This window comes from Ambystoma mexicanum, chromosome 4q, assembly GCF_040938575.1.
Source record: "Ambystoma mexicanum isolate Mex_15411 chromosome 4q, UKY_AmexF1_1, whole genome shotgun sequence".
In the NCBI taxonomy this organism is placed as follows: domain Eukaryota; kingdom Metazoa; phylum Chordata; class Amphibia; order Caudata; family Ambystomatidae; genus Ambystoma; species Ambystoma mexicanum.
The window spans coordinates 176628612-176653896 of NC_090928.1; positions in this window are offsets into that span (position 1 = coordinate 176628612).

Below are 25285 nucleotides of genomic sequence, written 5' to 3' on the forward strand. Positions count from 1 at the left end.
GGACTACAACTCTGAACACATATAGCCAGCATGATCAATGGTGAGAGATCATAAGAGCTGTAGTCCAAAGCAACTGGGCAATTGCAGGTTGTGGACACCTACTTGTAAGTCTATGATGTGTGCTTACTGTACAGTCCATATATCAGACACGTGGCTTGCATCCCTCGTCCCAGCCTTGGCGTATCCCTTTTGGATGTCTCAGCTGAGATCTGCAAAATATGAAGTTGTATACACAGGTTATCTATTCTAAACATGGGAAGGGTTGTAACACCATATCCCGTCCCATGAATGTCTAAATGTAGTGTAAACATAGCTAAAGTAATTTACTATGACTGTGGAAACAGGGAACAAGTCTCTCAAAGTCAAATGGGGTATTGTGTGGAATCCTTAAAAATACAATTGATCTCTCTATATAATAAACATTTCTGAATGTTGCACATGGTGACACAGAAACTATGCTTTGATTGCCTAGAGCATGGAAGCCATTCTGCCTGAAGTGCAAATAGTACATTATTCAAAAGCATCCCAAAGCCACCCACCAAATACGCAACGGTGGCATGAAGCACACAGTACTTGTGATTCAAGTTAGGTCAACAAGACAGCCCTTCTTCTTCTGAGGACTAACATCCCCACCTTTGAGCATAGAAGCTATAAGGGTGAACATGCTACATTTTAAGAATAAAATAACAGCATTTTTTGGGATTCCAAGCTGAAACAGCTCCCCTGCACATTCCACTCCTGTCCCACCCTTCTCCCCATGTGTTCCCAAGACCAGTGGATGCTGTCATCCCTCCCCTCTATACCTGACCTACCACTCCACCTTTTGATTTCAAGACCAGTGACAGCTTTCCAACTTCCCCACAGTATTCCACCCACCTCTTGCCCTCGTGGCTCCAATGCAATTGGTAGCCTACCATCCTACTTTCCTCCCAATGTACTTTGGCCACCTCACTGCTTCTTAGCAAATGGCACAAGAGTCTACACCACTGGTAGCTGTCAACCTCCCTCCCTGCTGACTCTGACTGTGTATTCACCATCTCATTCTTCATTTACACTATGTAGGCAATTCTTTGCTTTTTCACTTCACCTTATTCCTAACCACAATAAACAATGTGCTAACGGTTATACTATGTATTGTTTAATGTTAAAGTGTTTATGGGGTGATTGGCACAGTGTACAATTTGAAGAACATGGCATAACACAATGGTATCCGCATTCAGACGAGGCATACAGTGTATTCACATACTGGTCACACCCCCATTGTGCTCATCACCCACAGCGGACCTTCTTAAAGGGGTCTGTCACTTTTGCACAGCTAACTTTGGGATGCCATCTAAGAGTTCTGCCCTGTTTGTGGGTGTGTGCACATGCTTGAGGTACCTCTTAAGTTGGGCCCAGGTCAACTCATTTGTATTTAGGTCAGAAGTACTTGGGGAACTTTTAACCAAAGCAAGCCTCTTTCTGCACATAAAGGCTCCTGCAGAGCAGTGCTTAGGATCTTACTCTGTATGATGCATACTTTGTGAGTTCCATCCTAATAATGCAGCCTTGCATGTAGTGTAATACATTATTTGATGGCATGTGATGCTCTCCATTAAATGTTATGAGGTTGCATTCCACTTTACTTTGAAATAGCTAGTTAAACAGGCAAAATAAAATTAATCAGTTACTCTTCTCAAAGAAAAAGATTCTATTTTTGTATGATAAAAAGGTATATAACTTCAAGTCCGGGTTTTATTGTACACATTTGAAAATAAAATGTTTAGAGAACATTTTTGCTCAATAATATGAGGAAACAGATAGAATGTGAAATTATTTTCAAAGTTACAATATTAATTTTGAGTCACAGCATAATGTTATCAATGGACAAACTAACATATTATTGGACTGCTATTAAAAGTAAAAATGGCTTAAACATAAACTGTTCTTTTTAAAGGTGACAAAATGTATCAATCATGTGAACTTTAAATGAACCAAAATGTATGTGTCATGCCGAAACAACGTTTACTTATGCGCTTTGTATTGCCAGAATTTCCAGATCCCATTATCCATCACTTTGATCAATCCACAGGAGATCAATTGTCCATCTATTTGTCCTAAAAACAAAAGGCCCTGTTTTCAAACTATGAGAAATACTTTTAAATGAACGTATTTTCCACGGTTCTAGTTTTCAGCTAATATGTACGTGCACACTGGCATTGATTGATGAGTGTCTAGTCACCAATTGCAAACAACAGATGGCCAGGGAATGCCATTGGGCCTTCACCTTGAAATGTATTATGATTCACAAAGAAATGTGCATGTTCCATTAAGTTGCCTATTGAAATTCTCCTTTGTCCAACAGAATGTCTTTCTCAAAACATATGGTTTCTGTTGAAAAAGAGAAAAGCCACAAAAATGTAATTCAGCTAAAATGCACAGCACAAAGTCAACTGAAAATTGTGCATTAAAAGTGACAATTGGAAATGCATTGTGGGTATACATTCTGAATCATTTGTCACAGACATCAGATGCCCCCGCTGATAAGATAGTGAAAAGCATGAGGTGCATCATATTTTTTTTTAATGGTCGCCATGTTGTATCCCTGCACAGCGGCCGCTTTCCGCAGATAGTGCATGGGGAAACAGTCTGGAATACACATTTGGGGTTATTTGGTGGCCAAAACAGGAGCTTGAAAGGGTGGGGGTCAGAATAAAGATTATATGGAGCTCTTCTTATAGGTGAAAAAGGGTGTGCGGGTGTGGACCCAGTCTGCTGGCAGTGCGGTACTCCACTGACAGCGCTGTGAACAAACAGTTTGGAAAACACTTTTGTTTTTTTTATGCTGGCCAAAAGAGGGCGTGGAAAGGGTTAGGGATTGGAATAGAGATGATATGAAACTGATTTATAGGTGAAATAAAGGGTTTGCAGATGCTGTGGAGTCCAAAGACAATTTTAGTGTCCACAGATATCAATTCAATTGCAGGGGGTCAGGGCAAGTTTCGTTATTTCTAGGTGTATTGTACATACTTGTTAAATGGTTTTAATTTTATTGTGGTGGTTGTGGCCAGTGGCCAGAATCTGCACACTGGACACACCTACCACAGTAGTAATATGTATACTGCAATTATAGGTAATGTAGAGGGAGTATAACGTGTTTGTAATATGGTGGAATGATATAACTGAACTGTATATGGTATTTATGATTGTAGTACAATTGAGGATAGTGCTTATGTAATATGTATTTGTTTACACTTGGTATGGTTACTTAGTTGCATACAGTAATGCAGCTGGAATATTTGGTTCTTTTTCTGTAGAAAAAAACCAGTATAATTTGTTAAGCAGGATAGTTTAAAAGTTTTACTTCCATACAATTGTACATATACATTTACTTTTATTGACCCACATAAACAGTGCATTCTATGTGCTATGTTTAGTACAATATTATTTTATCATACACTGTTGTTGTACTGCCATTAAATGATCATTGGGTCATGGGGGGGGGGAATCCATACAGGATTTAAAAAACCTATTACAATTATGTCAGTACAAGTGTGATAGTATCTTTGTTTGAAGTGTGTTGTCATTAAGGGAATGTTTAAAGCAGTGAGATACCTGTTGGCATATTTTAACTACATTAGCCTTTAGAAGAAGTTTTGTAGTAACAAGAATTGTGATAGCTTATTTGAAGTATTTTGAAAGTAGTTAGATACCTGTTGATGTATTCTAACTAGATTGACTTTTAAAAGTACTATTGTAGTATTATGGATGTAGTTAGATACCTGTTGGTGTACATTTACACATTGTGCTACAGTTCAGTGGGTAAATATGTGTTGAAGGAATATTAAGAAGGCATTTGTTAGATTTGCTGGTAACCTATGTTTTGGGGTAATGGAGGTGTTGTTACATTCAAAGCAAACAATTATTATTTTGAAATATGCATTATAGTGCCCTGAAGTGGTTGTGGTACCAGTGTGGTATATTATGCCTACTGTTGTGAAGGGTTTCTTGCCAAGAGATACTTGGTCGTGTGTAAAGCTAGTAGTGTACAGGTTTTTTTAGTACCATCTGTGTTGTACCTTAGATGCATTAGTTTGACATATTGGCTATGTGAGTTTATTTGTATGCTGGAACAATTGTCTGAATTGCAAAAAGGGCCTAATATTGCATGATTTGCATTGTGCAGAAGCTGGTGAAATGGAATGCGTTCACAATTTGGTATGGATACAAATAGTTCATTAGGGATGTGCTCCTGTATTCATAGGGATGTTTTTGGTTTCCAGTACTTGTAGCAAGTAAATTAGGAATTCTTGAGGATCTCCTTGCATGTTTATGGTAAATTCTACCATTCCTGCACAGTAGTCCAATTTCTGCCTTATTCCTGTTGTGTGTATCTGTTAAAAATGTTCTGCATACAAACCTGAAATTTGGCATGTGGATAGGTTCCATGGTGTAGACAATGTAAAAGTATAAAATATAAATGTTTCTAATTTTGTATTTTTAAAGCATTTTTGTAACAGTCTGCAATGCTTGGAGATGTGTGTGTGTGTCTGTTCGACATGTTCATCATACTTCCCAACACACTACAAACCTGAAATGTGGCATGTGGGTAGGTTGCATGGTGTAGACAATGTAAAGAGTATACAATGTACATTTTTCTACTATTTCTTGAAACATTTTCTAAGCAGTTTGGAATGCTTGGATATGTGTGTTTGTGTGTGTGTGTGTGTGTGCGTGTGCATGTGTGTGTGTGTGTGTGTGTGTGTGTGTGTGTTTTTAAATTGTTCAGCATACTTCCCAACATACTACAAACCTGACATTTGGCATGTGGGTAGGTCCCATGGTGTAGACAATGTAAAAAATGTAAATATACCTTTGTCTAATTTTTCTTTTTTAGTAGGAATCACTCTGTGAAGCACGGGTACATTGCTAGCATACATATAAAATGATATATTCAAATGTAAGACTTATGCATAATTTGCATATTTTAATGACAAATTAAAGTATCATTTACTTCATGCTCACATATTTACATCAAGAGCTATATTAAAAATGAATATCCGAATCCTATGGTGGTTTTTCACTACTGCAGGGGGCTAGATCATACTGGACACATCTCATTATGATACATCAAATAATGTGTGGCAATAGATGCAAGGGGGAGGGCGATGATGGGTGTGAGAAGGTAAAGGGCACTATCATACACACAGGAAGAAGAGATTGGATTCCAACTGGATGTAGCTAATGGGGCCTTTGCCATACTAGAATAAAAGAACAGGCATTATATTAAGCAGGACGAGAGTGAGTGTCCAGGTCCACTCACTGAATGGGGAACCTATCTGGCAGAGCAGCCTGAGGCCATTCAGTGTATTTACCTGACCTGAGCCTTTGAAAGGCAGACAAAAAGTGAGTAACAAAGCCCCAGAATCTTTAGATATGACTCCAGGGGATTCATTAAATATATTTTGGGCACATTGTTCAAAGGTTATATCACTGAAATTGGGAATATAGTGGAAGGTGAATGTACTTTGTGATTTAGAATTACAATTCAACCCCTAGTTAGAATCATCATAATAAGAGCCTCTCCTGCAATTTGAGATTGCTAGTATCTTAAGACCCTTCATATTGAAATATGGAATAACAAGTCCTTTCATTGGAGTCTCCCATAGTGAATACATTAATTGCAATATATTCCTTAATGGACACATGAGCTGGGTTGCTATGGTGATGAACCCGATTCCTTGAAAATAGTGAGGGAATTAGCTTCCACTGTCCCATCATTCCAAAGGCAACAGTATTCCTGAGAAACCCAAGCCTTTACAATTATTTGAAACAAATCCAACATCATAGATGATGATATCAAATAATGTCTATGCCCACACTGGGAACCAATTGTTTATCAGCGATAGTGTACAGCATTTTAGGTTTAAATCAGTGCAAGAATTGCTGTAAAGTAAAAAGATGGCTCCCCTATTTGTTAATGGGCTAAGAGAAAACGAAGTAATTTGTTTTGTTTAAAACTTTCATCTGAGAACTGTTTTAGCTTTTGATATCAAGAGGGATATGGGTTTAAGATAGAAATACATCAGTAACGTAGATGTTTGTTATTTAGTTTTTGTGAAATCAATGTCAATTTGTGTGTCTGGGACAATTATCAAGAATAGTCATTCATGTGTGTTTTTCTATGTATGGATTGTGCGAAGATGCATAGTAGACTGTATGTTTTATGTTAAACTGAAATGCTAGTGAGATAGAAGTATGCAGGCTGAGTGAATGAGTGGGGTGAGGAAGGTGGGTAAGGTAGGTGGGTGAGTAAGGAGGGGTAGAACAAGGCAAAGTTGCTGGATGTTGTGAGGTAGAGTGGGTGAGTGGGGGTGAGGTATGGTGGGTTGAGTAGGTTCAAGTAGAGTGGGGGTGATGATGTAGGGTTGGTGTGTGGGGGGAGGTATGGTGTGTGGGGGGTGATACAGTGGGTAAGTAGGGTCAAGTAGGTTGGGTGAACAGGGTAAGGTAGATGAGTTGGGGAAAGTGGGTGAGTGATGTGAGGTAGAGTGGGTGAGCAGCATTATGTAAAGGGGTTAGTGAGTGTGGTCTGGTAGAGTTGGTGGGTGGGTTGAGGTGAAGTGGGTTAGAGGGGTGAGGGAGAGTGGGTGAGTGGGGTGAGAAAGGGTGGATGACTATGGTCAGGTAGAATGGGTGGAGGTGGTAAGTGAGGTGAGGCAGAGTGGTTTAGTAGCGTGAGGTAGGGTGGTGAGAATGATGAGGTAGAGTTGGTAAATAGGGTGTGGTAGGGTGGGTGAATTTGTAAAGATGGAATAGGTTCAGGCCAAGTGGGTGAGTGGGGTGAGACAGAGTGAGCAAGTGAGTGAGTTAGTGAGTGCGTGGGTGTGGGAAGGGTGAGTAGAGTGAGTTTTGAGGGTGACGTAGAGTTCATAAGTGTGCTTTGGCAAGGTGTGGGAGTAGGGTGTGGTAGAGTGGGCTGAGGTTGGGTTGGGGAGTTGGGTGAAGTAGTCTGAGTATGTGGTATGAGGTAGGATGTGTGAGTAGTGTGAGTAAGAATGGTGAGTAGGGTTAGGTAGAGTGCAGGGGCATGAAGAGTGGCTAAGTGGAAAGTGGGTGGGAGGGTTGATGTATTGTGTGAGAGTAGGTCAGGTAGAGTGGTGAGTTGGGTGAGGTAAAAAGAATGGAAGTGTTGAGGGAGAGTAGGTGTTTCAGGTGAGGCACAGTGGGTTGAGTGGGTGTGGGTGGTAAACTGCATGAGTGTTGAATCAGGTGAGTTAGAATGCATGAGTGGGTTGAGGTTAAGTGGGTGAGTGGGGTGAGGCAGAATGGATACGTTGGTTGAAATAGGGTTGGCGGACAGGGAGAGCTAGGGAGGTGACTATGTCCTGAATTAGATACAACAAATAAAGATGGTTGGCATTCTGATGGCACCGTACCATCTATCCTCCATTTTTACAAAGACTTACCCACAGTATTGTATGTGCTAATGCTTGGTTCTATAATGTAAACACTGTGCCTGCAATGGGAGTCTAAGGCATGGTTATAATGGTAGAAACTAACACCACACAAATATTACAGTACAGAGCCCAGTGAGCATGGCAGATAATACCGATACTGACCTTAATACCACGATGACCCAACAAGATTGTCTTGAACTTCGAAAGGTTTCGTTGCAGCAGCTTGTCTTTTATCTTGCACAAATGTCTAAAGTTAAGGACAGAAAAGGGGAATAGTAATGTACAGTACTTTAAACTTGGGTTGTAACATTTTGATCAGGTAAATCTGAGAAACACTGCATCTATGTGAGCTGTACATGCTTATAGTGTTCAAACAGGGATAGTAACAACTTCTTTCTTTCAAATATATCTATACCACTAATTTCACCCACCCGACAAGTCTTCCACACATTTCAGTGCAGTGCAATGGGATTATCCTGCCATAAAACCTTTATCACACTCCTCAATAAACATGTTTCCCCCATTGACTCCAGCTTGACCTCTGTAGATTGTCAGTTTGACATATCCGAGTACATTTCCTCTCTGCACTATCTCAATTTACTTGTTTTGTACAATGCCTGTACTCTAGATTGACAATCATCCAAGATATTTTTACAGTCTCTGTGTATTGTCCTTTCACATAATCCTAGGTGTTGACAAATACAGATGATCAAAAATGAAATATATGTAAACTATTCTGAGTTTGGTTACTGCAGCAGAAGAAAGAAATCTGTGCAACACTTAACCATCCAGGAGCATAATAATCCTCTTCTGTGGGGCACTTTCCCACTGGTGGCAGCCTGTGTGAGAGAAATGCAGAGATTGACAAGCCATTTCTGAGTTCCTATAATGGAATGTCTATCTCTATAAAGCTCCCTCAGCTTGGTGCCCATCTCTACGAGGCATTGTAGGGACAGCAGGCTCTGTGGCATGTGAGTTGCAGTGCACAATGAATAAGTGTAAGGCCGGCTCCAGAACACAGCCCCTTAATGGGGCAAACGCTTGGAGGGGTACACAAGGTATATACCAATCTGCAGTTTGATACTTTTCATTTAGTGCCTTGTTAAGTACAGCCACCAAGCCTATGTGCCTTAATCAGGGCCTAATGAAATGTTTTATCCTGGGCAGGAACAAATCACAGGTGAAAATGTGTGAACACCTTCTAAGTGACCAAAGGGAGTAATGGGCACTATGCAGCAGGTTAATATCATCATATCGAGGGGCACTGGGAGAAGAATGTTTTGTGATAGCCTGGTTGAATGTCAGTCCAGTTAGATGGATCATAGTTATGCAAAAGGGAGGAGACGGCTATGTCCTAAAATCCTTGCTAGCTGGGTTGGATGCATGAGGGGGTTGAGAGTGTGCTTGGCCATTCCTGTACATTTGGTGCCTTTTTTGCTTGGACGTCTCTATTTGCGGCACCCCAAGTCAAACTCCAGAATGTTAGTTCTGTGACGGGCAAGCATGAGCCAATGGTGGTGTAGTCAACAATCTACAGTGTGTAAAAATGAATGTTGAGGGTAACAAAAAGTAAAGGAATATCGTGGTCAAATTGGTACTGTAGGAAGCCTGTCACCTTGATATCAAAAAGGGTATTATTAAGAGCATGCTCCATGTCATCCCATGTAGAAATGTATTCAGTTCAAGGTGAGACTGGGAAGTGCCTTACTTGGAAGTAGGCTATCAAAGAATAATAATACATAGCCATCTATTCTAATAGAATATACCCTGAGCTCCCTATGCAGGTGGTGTTCATTAACGGTGGAGGTGGATGTAGAAGAATCAGGCTAGGTAGTGAGAGAGAGACCTGATATCTGTCCGCCCGCATGCACTGACAGTCTGGCACCCTTCTGTTATGTCATGTTACTATGTGTTGACTTTTATCATATAACTAGGATACGCGTTGTTGTTTGTGCAGCAATTCACTTCACTACAGTAAGGCCACCTCATAGGACTGATGACCAGGGAGGGAGCCTTTCAGTCTCCTAGGCAACAATGTGAACAGCACTGAGGGGGGACCTCAGCCATCCAACCAACCAAAGTGGAGAAAATAGGCATGACACATGAATGAATGTGCTCAAAACACAGAATCAGAGGAAATAAATTGGGATCTAGATAGCTTTCACGGAAGGAAGCTCTTTTAATAACAGTCAGGGGTGTTTGTATGTCAGAAACGTAAGACTTCTTTGTGACTACCTGAAAAATGATCAAAATGTCAATTTTTCAATTTGGAAAATGTTACACTGTGCCACATCACTGCACAGATGTCTCAGAGAAGCTAGGCGTGTCCTTTTGTGTGAAATGTTTAAGGTCATGAGCATGGCTCAGCAGTGAATTGAATGCTATATTGCATTTGACATTATCCTAAAAGTGAGAAGTGCAGCACATATTTTAATGAATTTGCCTTATTTTAATTTGGTAGCTCTGCAATATACATAATATAATACAATACCAGGCCAAATCAAAAAGGGCATTATATGAGGTGTATTCAAACCCAGCACTCGGGACTGCTGCTCCTTCACAGCGCGCACATCGTATCCACTGCAGAAGCATATAGCACATCCCCATACGTCAGCCTTCACTTGGATCAGTCAGACCCTTGTGCATGGGCTACAGGGTTTTTATCTACTGCTACACCGTGGAGAGAAGGGGGACATGCAGTTAGTTTCTCTTTAGGTGCACACGCAGTGGGGAAAAGAGGTCACTCAATGAGACAAGAGGTGATGTGTTGACTGATATTGAAAATGGCCCTGGCAGGTCCCCTGCAAGTGTGCATGTCAGTTTGATTTCAGGTTGCTGTACACCAGACTTACACTAGATCACTGAATCAAAGGTTTGTGAGAATGAAGAGAGAGGGTTAGTCTATGCTTGAGGTGATCCACATACATCATACTTACATTAAGAATGTTGCATCCTCCCAATCGCTGGAATGTGGCCATAGGGTGTTGAGTGTGCTGGACCTCTGACATGGGTTCTAGGATACAATGGGTGAACGGGAGAGGAGACAGATTGCTCTGAGCTGATTGATGATGATGGTACTGGAGGGAGGCCCCAAATAGCCACATCTTTTACATTTACTAATACAGGAGTTGTTGCTAGATTTTGATTTGTTAGCCCTGAGTTGCAGAAACTTCTCTGATATCTATATTTATATATACTATCTATTTCAGGCAGTACATGCTATAAGCAACATTGATTTTTGTTTTATATCAGTTTCCGCATTGCTAATCTATAGTATATATGGGCATACCATAAGACTGAATAGTGACCACAGTTTGCCTTTCTCTGACCCTGGCTAGCCCTTGTGGGAGAATTCCTCTACTCAGAACTGAGACACCACCTTCAGCTTATATTCCTACGGGCAGGGGCTCACTAAAATGGGTTACACTAGATTTCAATTAGTTTCTACCTGTCACTTCTTCTTGACGCTAGTAGAGGGCTCATTTCTCAACTTATTTACCCAAAAAAATGTACCTTGCGCAATCTGAATGACACCTGGCCTAGTAGGATCTTTGTCTGTCTTCCCTCTGTTCCCCCTCCCTTGCCTCGTCGCACCTTGAAACTCTCGTGTATAGGCGCGTTATAAATGCCATATCATATCATATCATAAAATGAAACTGGCATATTTAGGGAGAGAGAAATGCTTCTGACATGGAATAATGCTGCAGTTCACAAGTTTGAATCCTTGCAGGAATGACTTTGACCTTCATTCTTCTGAGGTTAACTTGAGTCACATTAAATTGGGTAATAAAAACAATTATTCTTAGAGTATTTAGAAGTAAGAGGATTCCATAATGAACAGTTTTGATGGCCTGAGGGGCTTGCTGTGTTCCAGAGGCAGCAGGGGTGTCGGTCTCCTCGGGGTGGTGTACCTGAGCTGTGTCTGGCTGACAACATAGTCAATGTCTTTGCTGGTCTCACCACTTGGACCAAAGCAGATCATGCCTAGCTTGCCATCATGCAGACCTGAAATACAATAACTGTATAATGTCTACATTTCTTCCCTGTGTGCACACCCCTTGATACAAACAAATTTGATCTACAGAATTGAGTCTACCTAGACATCTCAAATAACGGATCCCTGTTCTTAATTGGATGCATTTCACATATTTTAGGGAAATAGCCAGTCACTGCTAAATGGTGGCTGCACCCTAATAAGATCCTCCCAGAAAATCGATGACATTCTGCTCCTGCTTATGACAATGATCAAAGGCACATAGTGAGATGTTAATTACAAGGATCTTACTGACATTCCCTTTTTGAAAATAGTGTCAATTTCTGCAACCTCTCCTACATCAAGATCAAGCCAGTTGCTTATACCATTGACACAGCTGCGCAGAACAGAGTGCCAGACCTCTGACAGGCTTGAAATACATTTGCTAGGAACAGATCTATCTGGGAGACATCCCACTCCTTTCTGCAAAGCCACTGGAGCGGTTCCTAGTGATTGCATCGAATGCAAAAGTTTAGAATGCAAAAGTATCGCAAAAAATGCATCGAAAAAATTCATTTCTTTCTAATGGGCCCCCCAACCCCTGTTTTTTTACCCGTTAAACCCCATTGTAGTAAAAAGAAACCTTTACCTACAACAAAAGACATTTTTTGATGCATTTTTTTCGATAATTTTGCATTCGAAACTATGTATTTGAAGCAATGCCTGGATACCACTGGAACGCATACGCTATGCGCCATATACGTGAGAATGCACATTATGCCCTCTTCAAGCACAGCTCGAGGCCTAAGCCGAAACTAGTCAGCCCAGCTCACACTCAGGGCATGCATATCTATGCACCAACACTGCAAGAAACAACACGCGCACCTCCCTACACAGACACTCCTATGCATCACCAGGCCAGGAAATCTTGCCCATCTCAGCATCCATCACACATAGGCTCAATACTCCGAGTGCCCGAACCCGTCCTGCACACCAGCCTACCCTCCCGAGGTGCACCGCAATCAGGAACTGTCTGCTTGGGCTCCTGCCCTCCTTAGCTGCAGCCACTGAACATCCCTTTCCCACCTATAAGCCCGCCTACCGGCCCCTAACTCACCCAGTCACTAAGTCCAGAGCTGCTCCCTCGCATCTCCCTCACCCTAGCATTAGCTCTACTGACAGTTGTATGCCCACTTAACCACAAACCAGTCACACTCTTACCCACAGGGTGTCTCTACACCCACACACCCAGCCAAGAGACCTCATCCCGCGATCACAATCAAAACTCCAGCAAGGCATCCCCACCCCTCACAGCCTCCAAGCTAGGGCACCACCTTATCCTTGACTGCCGGCATCATCAATGTGAGAGTCGTCTCCATGCCCAGGCTAAGAAAGGAACACCTACCAAGGATCTCTAAGGGGATTGGCACCCCCCACTCTCCTTCAGAAACATCTCTATTGGCCTACTTAACCCCTCAGATGCCATCAAAACTTCTACGAGCCCACTGCTCTCCCTCCCGATTCCCGCACTGGTCATGCTCAAAAATTGGTCACCCTCGCTCATAAATATGGGACTACCAACATTCTTGCCTTCCCTCCGAAGGAATCCTCTGCCAACGCCCTGCAGAACAATGTCAATATATCGCACAATATTGTTGAAATGCATACTAATGTCAATGTCAATATCTTGCATGCCAAAGCGGAATTGCACACCAATGTAAATTCTATTACTCTGCATACTACAGAAGAAACGTCCAAGCCCACCCCACCACTCTCCACAGACAACCATACCGCTACTACTGGGCACACAGTGAATAGCAACACCACACCCACTCCTAATCTGCCCCCAAAACCCCAAGCACACCTTAACTGTGCTCTTGTTAATGTTCGCTCCCTGCCAGTGGACACCCTTGATTTCCATGACCTGCTTACAGCCCACAACCTAGATTCCCTACCCATCTCAGAGACATGGCTCCATGAAGCCTCTGGGCCTACCTTATCCATAGCCCTCCCATCAGGCTATCCTCAAAAATCCTCCTCCTGGGGGACCTGAACCTAAGCCTCAAAGATCCAGCAGACCTACAAGCCGATAAACTTGCCAGAGCCTTAGAAACCCATGGATTCTTACAATGTGTCACCAACCCCACTCACATCAAAGGAGGCGCTCTAGACTGTATTGCCGACCTCAACTTCTCGCCTTCCATAAGTTCCAATGTGCCCTGCCCATAGAAATACTATTACATCATTCTTTTCTCCATACACCCACCACAGAAACATAAACAAGCCACCACCCCTCTACCTCCTACTCTAGCACGTAGCACATGCAAACTGACTAAAGACAGCCTTCTACTATTTCTAGAAGTACCCCTACTCAGACCTCCATTCTCCAAGGAGCCCAAAATCCAAGCTGGCCTATACAACTCCACACTAACCCAAGCAGTCGACACTATAGCCCCTCTAATAGCATGTACAGCGAAACCTATCAGACACTCAAACTCATGGTGCACCCCACAGCTACTTGCCCTGGTAAACAGTAAACATATCACCCTTAGTGCCTGGAAAAAGAACCCAGCTGAATCCCTAAAACTAGAATTCAACAAGTTTTCAGCCAAATAAAAACAAAGCTATCTCCTTCGCCAAAGCCGCCTCTTTCAACACTAGGATTGCCAATGCAAAATCAGACACCAGGGAAATCTTCTCATTCTTCAGGGAACTCGAAGCCCCAGTGCCTCCTGCACAATCCTTCACCAAAGATGAAGCCTGGTGCTCCAACATCCAATCACCCATGCTAAAAAAATAGACCTCCTACATAGCAAAGTCCAGACCAATCAGAACAAACTGAATACCCCACACCAGACAGTTACCGCTCCCACCTGAACCCACCCTCCCAAAAAATCCCCCCATTCACTTTCAGAGAAGTCTCTGAACCTGAAGTCCTTAGCCTATTGACAAACCTTAAACCTTCAAAATGCAAAGGGGATCCCTGCCCTCCCACTATTATCAAGGAATGTGCAGCCACCCTTTCCCCTTTCTTCACCACCTTTATAAACGCCTCATTTGCCTTAGAACTCATCTCCTCACAACTTAAGGAAGCATGGGTAAGGCCACTCCCAAAAAAAACCTTCTCTCAACCCCACTGCACCCAACAACTACAGGCCTATTACAGTTGTCCCCTTCATATTAAACATTCTAGATAAGGCCGCCTATCTACAGGTTCAATCCTTCCTCAAAACAAATCATATCCTAAGACTACGAAAATCCGACTTTCGACCTGGCCATGGCATGGAATCAGCACTACTTCATTTAAAAAAAACAGTTGGATGAGATCAGGGACTTAGGTAAAATGGCCCTTCTCCTCTTCCTAGACTTGTCAGCTGCCTTTGACTTAGTGGACCACAACACCCTCGGTCACCACCTCACTACCTCTACCCATTTCTCACCGAAAGCCACAGCCTGGATTGCCTCATTCCTACAAGGAAGAGCAATGAAAGTGTTTCTCAGAACAGGCCTGTGTAACCCCTGCCACCTTCCACTGCAGAGTCCCACAGGGTCCGTGCATCTCACCCGCACTTTACAATACCTTCACGAGACCACTGTTCAACATCCTTGACTGCATCGGCATAGTCTACACCAACTATGCCGATGACATACAAGTCCTACTCCCCCTCATTGGTAGCTACGACTCCGACTACAATACCCTCAATACAGCCTACTCCACCATTCAGGCCTGGATGGCTGACAACCGGCTGTTCCTCAATGCAGACAAAACAGAAATCCTTCTGGTTGGGCCACAAGAAACCCATAAAAACTCAACAGCCTATACTCTGCATTCACCATAGACAACATATTCCTGTATCCTCATCAGTCAAAACCATAGGTGTCCGCCTAGATGCCACTCTCTCAATGTCCCGACAGGTTAGTGCCATCGTATCCTCTGCTGCCTACTCAACCAAAATATTCGATGCAGCAAAACCCTACCTCTCCACCGAAAACTGCTTCACTATTGCCAGAGCCATCATTGGGTCAAAACTGGACTACTGCAATATCCTCTTCGCTGGCACCTCCTCAAAAACTTAACAAAACTACAAATCCTCCAGAATAATGCACTCAGGGGTGTCCTCAGCATTCCCAAAAGGGACCATATAAGCGTAGCAAGGCGTAAAGCTCACTGGCTTCCGATCAGAGAACGCATCCTTTTTAAAACGCTAGCCATCACTCACAAGTGCATTGTCAGCACAGCCCCCATTACCTCTCCAACAAGATAACTAAGGCAAGTTCAGCCAGACCCACCAGAACACCCTACTCACATCGTCTTGTGCTGCCCAAAGTCAAACCCGCCAAAGCTGGTGGGGGCAGCTTCCCTTTTATTGCAGTCAGACATTGGAACTCCCTGCCAACTTCTCTGAGAGAAGAACCCTCTCGCTATACATTCCAGAAAGCTCTCAAAGTTTGGTAGTTCACCTAAAACCTCCTGTTCCCATGTAACTATGTATTACCCATGTAACTATGTATAACCCATACCTGGCATTTTGCAAACATTCGACTGTACTCTGTAACAGCGCCTCGATACTCACAGGCTTTGGTGAGCTTTATAAATGAATAAAATTAAAAATGAAACAAACTCAAGGACCTCTGATTTCTCTAGCAGTGTCCTGTACTGCTGTCATCAGATCCTTACTATTTACTCTCACAACCTCATTTTCAGTAGACGTATAGCCTTGGTTGGCTTCTCTTATCATTTATTTGATGATGGGATGCAAAACTTTTTCTCCTTGTTCACTTTCATCCCAGACCTCTACAATCATATCTCAGACTATCTAACCTGCTAAACTCAGGCGACTGAAGTTATGTCCCTCCCTGATCTTAATACCCCACCAATGCTTCCCTTCCCCATTCCATTGCCTCATGACCTGTTCACTCCATCCATCAAGGCCTGCAACACTGGGCCCTTTTTAAAATAAATCTTAATGTTCATCTATTCATCAGCTCCACTCTGCTAGGCCTAACCTGCTCAGCTTTCGAAAATATGTTCACCTTGCCAAATCAGTGATCTTTGCCCTTGTCCTTGTTTGCCTACACTACTGCTATAGCCTTTTCTTAGGCCTCCCTCTTTGCTCATTTACCTCCTTGACAAAGTCCTCAACTTGCTACGCATAGCCTTCACAACACCCCAACCTCATACTCCCAAACTTCTGTTGAACTCCTCCACTCTGGCTGGTTCATGATGCAACATCATTTTTTTTCTTAATTTTTTTTAATTGCGTTTTGAATCCCATCTGAAAACAGATAAGACTCTTACACAAAACAATAACATTTAAAAGAAAAGAAAATTAAAAACATAAAACACAAATATTCCATCACAAAAAAAGCAGGCGTTAAATTCCCCAACCGGCAAAGGGACCTCGTAGTAAGGCGGTAAGGGTTTACCGGTACCGGTATTTTACCGGTACCGGTAAACCCTTACCGCCATCCGTGTAATGAGGCCAATAGAAAAAAAATTTCAGAGGACTTTTTGCAAGACTTACCTCCAGGTGGAATGTAACAAATTTGAGGATTTTTTTGAGGTATTCAACCTCATAGTTAGGCAGGGTTTACTGCATGTGGTACTTCCCAGGAACAGTGCATAAGGTAAATACCTCCAAACTCATAATCTGGCAGGAAACTAAAACAGACAGCGTTTGAAGTGCTGCTGATTTTACTATTGCCTCCAGAGTCATGTGACTGATGGCCTTGTATTTCCGATAACCACCAGATTTTGAAGTAGTGCTTTTCTAGCAGGAAACAGGGACAGCAATAGTCAGGAACGATAACCTTTTTATTTGCACCGCTCCGATCACCACAGAAGTCTTCTAAAACACACGTACTGGGCCAATGTGGAACATTTTGCCAATTCAAAAGAAATTACACTGTGCTACCCCTAATCCTTACAATCTGGTAATATTTGGAGCTTTTGAGGGCAGCGTGGTGCCCACTGCTGATGACGCCGGAATTGGCTGCCAAGTATTCCCCCTGCCCTCCAATTCACAAGCTGACAGATAATTCGAACAAGCCAGAAAACAGTTGTGTACAGAGAAAGGCAAATGCTAAAAAATGGAATGCATGGACAATGGATGAAAAAAAAATATGTAATCATGGTGAGTACAGAAAGTCTTGGGGTACAGGCTTTTTGAAAAGCATGCATTAAATTTGAGCTAAATTGCTAAACCAGCTTCGCCCACGCATAGGACAACACATTCATTCTACCAATCTCACCTGCAACTCATCATTTCAGACAGGTGACTCGTGTGCTTGCTGTTGGTATGAGTAGCTCAATAATGGAAGTGGCATTAATACCACAACTTCAGCAACCTTCCCAAACACAGAAATAGAATTGAGTAAACAAAGATGACTGCAGGGTGAGCAAGATATGGGGAAATGGCTGGTGCGGCGTATTTGCCTGACACATATACACCGACTTTTCAAAGCTAAGGTGATATCTCACTGAAGTTTAAGTCAACTTTGAATTGCCCATTAAAATACTTTGATCAAAACAAATATTCTAACAGGGAGTGTCAAAACAGTAACGTTGTTCGTGTTTATATGCAAAGGTGCTCTTCTGTCAAGTGTTATTTGCATGCAGGGGGCGACCAAAGTTGGTTCCATGCATGCAATATTCAACTTTAGCAAGTCGCAATGCATACGTGAAGAGTAAAACCTTTGCTCTTTACTTTTATGCACCATCTTGTCAAAAAGTAAATGCTGCCTGCAAATTACACTTTTGCATCCCGCATTTACAAATGAATTTGCGATGGAATCCACCTGCTTTTAGCAGATGCTAAATGGAGGCAGATTCCATAGGAATCCGTTCATGTTACGCCTGCATCTCATGCAGGAGTAAAGCAGACTTAGAAAAAGGGCCTTTCCTAGGTCTGAGCTCTACTCCTTGTTTTTAGATGATCAAAAATCACGGCTGCAGGCAGAGTGATTCACAGGAACTCCGGCCAGGGGTCCCAAAGAAGATATAGGGATGGGTGTGTTACTCGCTTTCAACCTGCGCACAGTTTGACCACCTTATAATGATGACTTAATCAGAAGTAATTGGAATTGGAAGTATGTATTCTCTATGTGTCAGCCGACACTTGTTTCGACCAGCAGTGGTCTTCCTCAGGGCTTTCAATATTATAAGACTCGTTCTCAGAAGCAAATGTGGTGCATGCCTGTGTAAAAGAAACATCAAAGTCTTTAGCGTGATCGCACTCGTGTCGCTAACCCCAAACCGCCTGCTATATAGGAAATTAGACATCCCAAAGCGATCATGCTAAAGACTGTGACGTTTCTTTTACACGGTAAGCAATGCACAGGCATCCACCACATTTGCTTCTGAGAACTAGTCTCATAATATTGAAAGCCCTGAGGAAGACCACCGCTGGTCGAAACAGGTAAGCAGACACATTGAGAATGCATGTTTCTAATTCCAATTACTTCTGATTAAGTCATCATTATAAAGCGATCACATTGTCTTAGAAACCTGTGCTCAGATAGAGAGCGTATAACACGCACCCATCCCCGTAAAGCAAATTTACTTTCAAGTCAGAGGAAAGCACAGCAGAGATCTTAACTCTGCTTTGTGCCCCTTCTGCACCTTAAAAGTAAATGAAAATGTGGAGAATGTCGCTGCAAAACCTTACCAAAACACCATCCGTTATGACCTTTCATTTTCATTTTCACTAGGTTTGACGCAATGGGACAATGTTCAGTATTCAAAACACATGCAGAAAGCGGGGGAGAGGAACCTGACTTGTGCTTGGGCTTGCAACAGCCCGGGAGAACCCACATAAGCCTTAATGCACCACCACCAGATGAGATCCCTCAGATCCTCTGCTAATCCCCAGCTTCATTTTATTTTGGAACTCGGATTGCTCAGTTCCAGGCATTATAACCAGGTTTGTGATGTCATCCTCACTTGCCTCCTACTGCCCTCCTCACACTCCTGTGTCAAACCATGGTACCTCAAGACCGCCCACAGAAAAATAAACGGCTTGCTCCTGCTGCATGATCCTGTGACATGATCCTTGCCAAACCAAAAGGACCACCTTCATTGCGCCACAACATCAGCCACCAGGACCATGGACAAATCAAGGCAGATGATGTTCTCTGATGAGTTGGATATTCAGATGAAAGGCGTAATGATGTGGTCACCCTTGCTTCCAGGGTACACAATGAAGAAGACAACAAAGCACTCGAACAAAAAGCTGTGAGACAGAGGTGTTGCTGGGTGGTGAGGGGCAGAGGGGGCTGTAGCCCTGGGTCTTTTGGTTGTAGCCCCAGATAGAAGCTCAGGGACTACAACCAAAAGGCTAGCTAGCCCCGAGTCCCGACAGTCCTGACATTGGCGTAGTCCCGGATCTTTTCCAGACCTAGCAACACCCCTGCTGTGGGAGGAAACAATCTGGATTAAACTCCATGGCATTGCCACCACATCCATAGCAAGAACGACATAACAATGTGCTGGCAGATCCGGAGGTGGGATGTAGGGATGGTCAGCCAGTACCACAAAGTTTGCCCAGCCACAGGGTCTGACTCCATACCACCACTCCTGTAGGTGTGGCCATGGGAGGAACAAGCTCCCGCTGTTATCGATATAGGCAGTGTGGTCTTGGGAGGCATAGTGTAATTAAACAAAGGGAAACATATAATGCATAGATGATGGGAAATATATGTTCTGTGTGTTGTGCCCATGTCAGAGTGGGATACACATTGTATTGTGGCAAAAAACATACACATGTGTGAACAGCAGTGCCTACAAACTAGTTTAGCAACACACACTGTGTGCCCCGCTTTGCGGCCTCTCTGTGCCATTTTTCTCTTGGTTCCCAGCACATGGTGGGAGACCCTTTGTGCAATCCCCATTGCACATGGAAGGTCTCTGTGTGTCTGCCAGCATTGCCATAATGTATAGATAGGAATTCATCAGACATGCTCGCATGAAAACCACATCAAAAGACCTGATGGGGTCCATAGGCATGCATCGTAACCAGTCTTCATGGCATGACCCCATCGAAAAGAGTCATATGCACCTCCAGAGGTGATGGATTGCATGCCATTGCATTTCAGTCCCTTGGACATTATCAGCTTGGTGTGTATGGTGGTACACAGACACAGTTCAGAGCTAACTATTCCTACCCTGTCAGGTATGAAAGGAGCTGGGACTGCTACGGCAAACAGTGGCGATACTCGGAAGGCGAGCGATGTGAATTCGGTACTCGCTTTGGTTCATGAATGGTATGGCCACCGCTAATGAGCTGATCTACCAAAAGAGGATGAATTACTCATTTATTGCCGCAGTGCAGATACCACTTGACATACACGTGGGGCAAAACACCTAAAAGCCAGAGAAATTGAGTTGTCCGACATAGGTGTTGTAACTCTCCCCTAAAATTGTGGTCAAGAGACTGTGTTGAATTGTGATACACGGTCGAGAGTTGTGCGTAGTAAAGTTAGACTTTACTGAACTAACAGTACATTGAGTTGTGTTGCGAACAGTGTTCAGTCACTCTTACAATAAGATAGATGGAAGAAGGGTACATATGGTCCCCCTGATGAAGTTCGGAAGAATTGTGTAAAACAATATTGTGTTGAACGAAACACGTTGGGTTGTTAAGATATAGTACTGTGAGTTGTTAACAATACGGTAGATTAAAATATTTAGTTGGAATAAATCCCAGGGTAGCAAGAAATGGGGATGAATATTACTCTGATCATGGTAAAATATATATGAGGTATCCTAAATAGAAAGGAAACCATGAGCTACCGACCATTGTGTTCCTTTATGTATAACTAATGTGGTGTTCATAAAGGTGTCTTACATCATATAGTTTTGTATAGGCAGGGTGTCACAGGGTTTAGCACATTATACGTTTTTTTGAAAAAAACTATAGTAATTTTCTATTTTTAAATTGGTGTATGAGTGATTGTGTTGTGATTTATATGAAATAAAATTGTGAATACTTATTTGTGTCATGGTTATTGTGGATTGACTTAGTACTTATTTGGTCAACGTATTAAGTTGTTGAGACCTGGGAAACAACAAAATGGAAGAATCAAGTGGACGTTTTTGATCTTTCATTTAGTGATTGTCCATAAAGTGTTCAAAGGAGCATGATCTAAAAACATCAAGAAATAGCTCTGCGTCACCTTCTTGTTTTTGTATCCATACATTATCATAAATGTAGCATGTCATCCTGACCTCTTTGAATCCTATGGCCTCCACCACCAGTACAATATGGCCGACACCTGTGAGCTCTACAGGGAAAGGGCAGAGGGGGATTAAAACCCATTCCACAGCCGCCTGTCTGCTTCTGGACCTGGAAGGACATAGGGAAAAACATAAAGATGAATGTTCATGAAGTATTTTACTACCCTCGCATCTTCAATCACCCTTTCGATTGCTTGTCAATCATCTTCCACACTCTCTCTCTATATATATAGGGGGCTGCCATGTAATCTTTCCAATGGAACATCATAGCAGTCTCCCTATTCCACTGCGTGTCACAGTATTGATGTACAATTTCTATATCCTCTCCTGCAGACTAAACCTCCTCCCTACTGACTGGCTTGGGGCCAGAAAATAGGGTCTGTGTGTCATAATAAAAAATACTAGGGAGAAAAACTCTCCTACACACTTAATGCTTGTGTCACATAGATGTAGCATCACCTTCAACACTTGTGGGTAGTAGAAGAGGGAGGGAACAGCACGTGGCGATGTTAGGTACATCAAACATATAAGGGAAATTGTGCATTACAGGGAGAAATGTATCCCACTGGATTGGCCACAGAATGGAAACAGTGCATTGCCACACAGCCGATTGAAGAGAATAACACCTTATCTGGTGTACCCCGAATGTCTCACATCCCTTTCATCGACTCCTGCAATTGTTACATGCTACTAAATGTGTAATACCAGGATGCAACCTCGCAAAATACCATCAAGTATGTACAGCATGCACACCAGACTGTAGTCACCATATGTACTCCCACAACAGAGGGAAACGTTGATAGTGTAGGCAAATGTGACCTCCAAATGAATGAAGAAATTGTCTTCCAGGGGGTGAGGATTTCCCAATGTGGGGAGAGGGGGCGGATGAGGAAGACTAGAAGGAGGAAGATGAGACCTGCAAATGCTCAAGAGAATCTGTCTCTACTACCAGCAAGGTGAGGTTCACAGCACCGCCAAGTTTTGCACTGCCCACACCTACCAGCTACACCTACCCTCCAAGAGCCGGCCAACGTCATTATAGACAAGGTGGCATTGCAGTAATGCAGCGGTTACGAGTGGGGACAAGCAGAAGATGGCAGATGTCAGCAGGGCACACATGCCATCCGTGCAGCAGTCTTTTACCTTCCCTGGTAGGAATGTTCCCCAACTCCTGCTCGACGGAGACCTCAGGAGTCCCTTGCGGCCCCAGCCCTCTCCCACTTTCTCTGCTTCTCCTACCCGAACCCAGGATGGCACAGTGGTCAAAAACCATCATGGACAGACCATCAGCCAAGAAGTGGGGCACTGGTTGAGAAGAACAGAAGAAAGAGTATGCCGCTCCCTGTTACTGGGGCAAGTCGAGGTACAAATGCACCAGTCAATTGATTTTATAGAGCAGAAACCGTTGGCTATCAGCATCTTGTTGAACACTCCTCGGCAGAAGGCAAGGGCGGCACAGAGGAAGGAATCATGTCATGAGGCTTTTGCTGTTCTGAGTGAAGCTTTAGATGGTGCAGGCATAGCCAAGGTATGTGCACTGTTGCAGAGACAAGAGGCCAGCAAGGATGCACTGGTGCAGGGGCTAGAAGACTGAGGGCATGCAGAGACAGCCGAGAGCAGACCTCACCGCACAGTGATGCCTTGGTACGAGCCTTCTACAGCACTGCAGATTATCTGTGCAATGTTGACCACTACAAACCCTTCCTCAGCTGGAGTTGGTCTGAGTCAGCCCTAACTGGAATGCTGGCCTGCCAATAGAAGTCCCTATTATGCATGTAGACATTTGTGGAACAGGGCCGAAATACCATTTCTTTCTCCATTGTCTCCACCACCATCAGCTCCCTCTCAATGCACAGAGGTTGGGCAGAACATCACAGCACATCCATCCGGGTGAAAAACTGAGGAAGGACTTTTTTTTTATTCAGCCCATACATCATGTTTTCTTTTGCTTTACTCCTGCCCTCTTCCAGTCTGGAATTGTAGTGCACCATTCCCCCTTTGGGGTTCTCTTGACTCAGTTTGAGGGCCCCCTCCACTTTTTATTGTATTCTTTGGGTTTTAGCTCCCATTTTCCTGCCAGCCAGACATCATCTAAACCTTCTCTGAGAGAGTGGCTCTGTTGTTATGATGCTCTGCCTTAAGACTCAGAAGTCCATCTACCTCAAAGATGACTTGTAGCGTCCCATCATGGGTGTATCCTCCCTGTTAGTCATGTGGCTTGGGTGGAGGCAGCATTCCTTTGTACAAAACTGCATCCACTCTGTGGAACCATTTTGCTTACCTGTAGACATTTCTGACCCACTCATCGAGGTACCTAAAATGGAGGTTGTCTTAGTCATCATTGAAGTCCTGTGTCGTCGCATCAATACATCCTGTTCCTTTTTGTATGTGTTTGGGTTGGGTAGTTTTCCTTATATGGCCCCAGGATGCATTTGCCCCTGATTTGGGGGCTGTAGTTACCTGAACTAGTTCTGATAGTTATATGCAGCTGCCACTCTGGGTAAAATGTTGATTTGGTCTTTGGTGTGAACTCCCCCATGAGTACTTGGGGATGCCTGGGTTGGTGGCCACCCATTAACCTGCCATCAAACATGTGAAAGAATCTTGATGTGTGATAGGAGACTGTGGTCCCCCCCAGCCTCCCATCTAGGGATAAAAGAATACCCCATTACTGATTGGCAAGGGGTCTTCTTTTGTCCTTAGTGGGGGCCAAACCTTGCCTTGCGGCTGGAACCCCAACCTGCACACCTGGAAAGCTTTTTGCTCGAGAAAGGGGGCTGAACCCCTCCACCAGCATCTCAAGTGTTCCACAACATTTGATGGTGGAGCTCCACCTAACCAGTGACCGAGAAAGAACTGGCAGTAGAGTTCCTTCCCTCTGATCTGGTGAGAACAGCTGGATCACCTCACCTACGAAAAGGCCCTGTCTCCATGAATCTCCTGGCGTGCCTTCAACCCCGGTCCCAGAAGCAGGAGCCCCTTTGCCGCAGATGACCTAGTGCCTCTCTGTGACTACGAACCTACTTTTTCTCATCTGTGAACACCTAGCAAGTGTCCTGTTGCATCCCCCCATCTGAAAAGCTCTCGGGCCTCCTGCTGCTTACCGCTGCCCAACCACACTGCCAGACCTACAATGAGGGGATTCTGAAGTCACCGGTTTCTTTCTCATGCAGCCAATAATAATCCTTCTTCCCTGAGGTCTTCTGATGCCAAACCAAACCTTGGAATCCTACTCCTCGGCCTGTGGATGTTGAAGGAACCAAGCTTGTCTGATGAGCACCAACCACACAGCCAGAAACCTGGCACCTACTGCCTGCATGCTGGCTCAGACCATGACTGAGTCAGAGAATCTTGAACAATGCATCCTTCCAAGGGTCTGTGGTTTCACCTGTGTGCTCCTGTGTGCTATGTCTGAAGTCTCTTGAGAACCTTGCCTTTAGACCGTCCCTGGAACCGCACACAGCACATGCGCTGGAACTGGCCCCTGGACTCTTGGTTTCATCTTCCATCCCTCTTTCACTCCTGGCATGTCATCTCCATCTTGATCCTGACCTTGGGGTTCCCTCTTCAAATCCAAAATTCTGCTATCCCTGACATCCAGCCCGATAATTGGGACTGTAAATGTTGGTGATTTCCCCA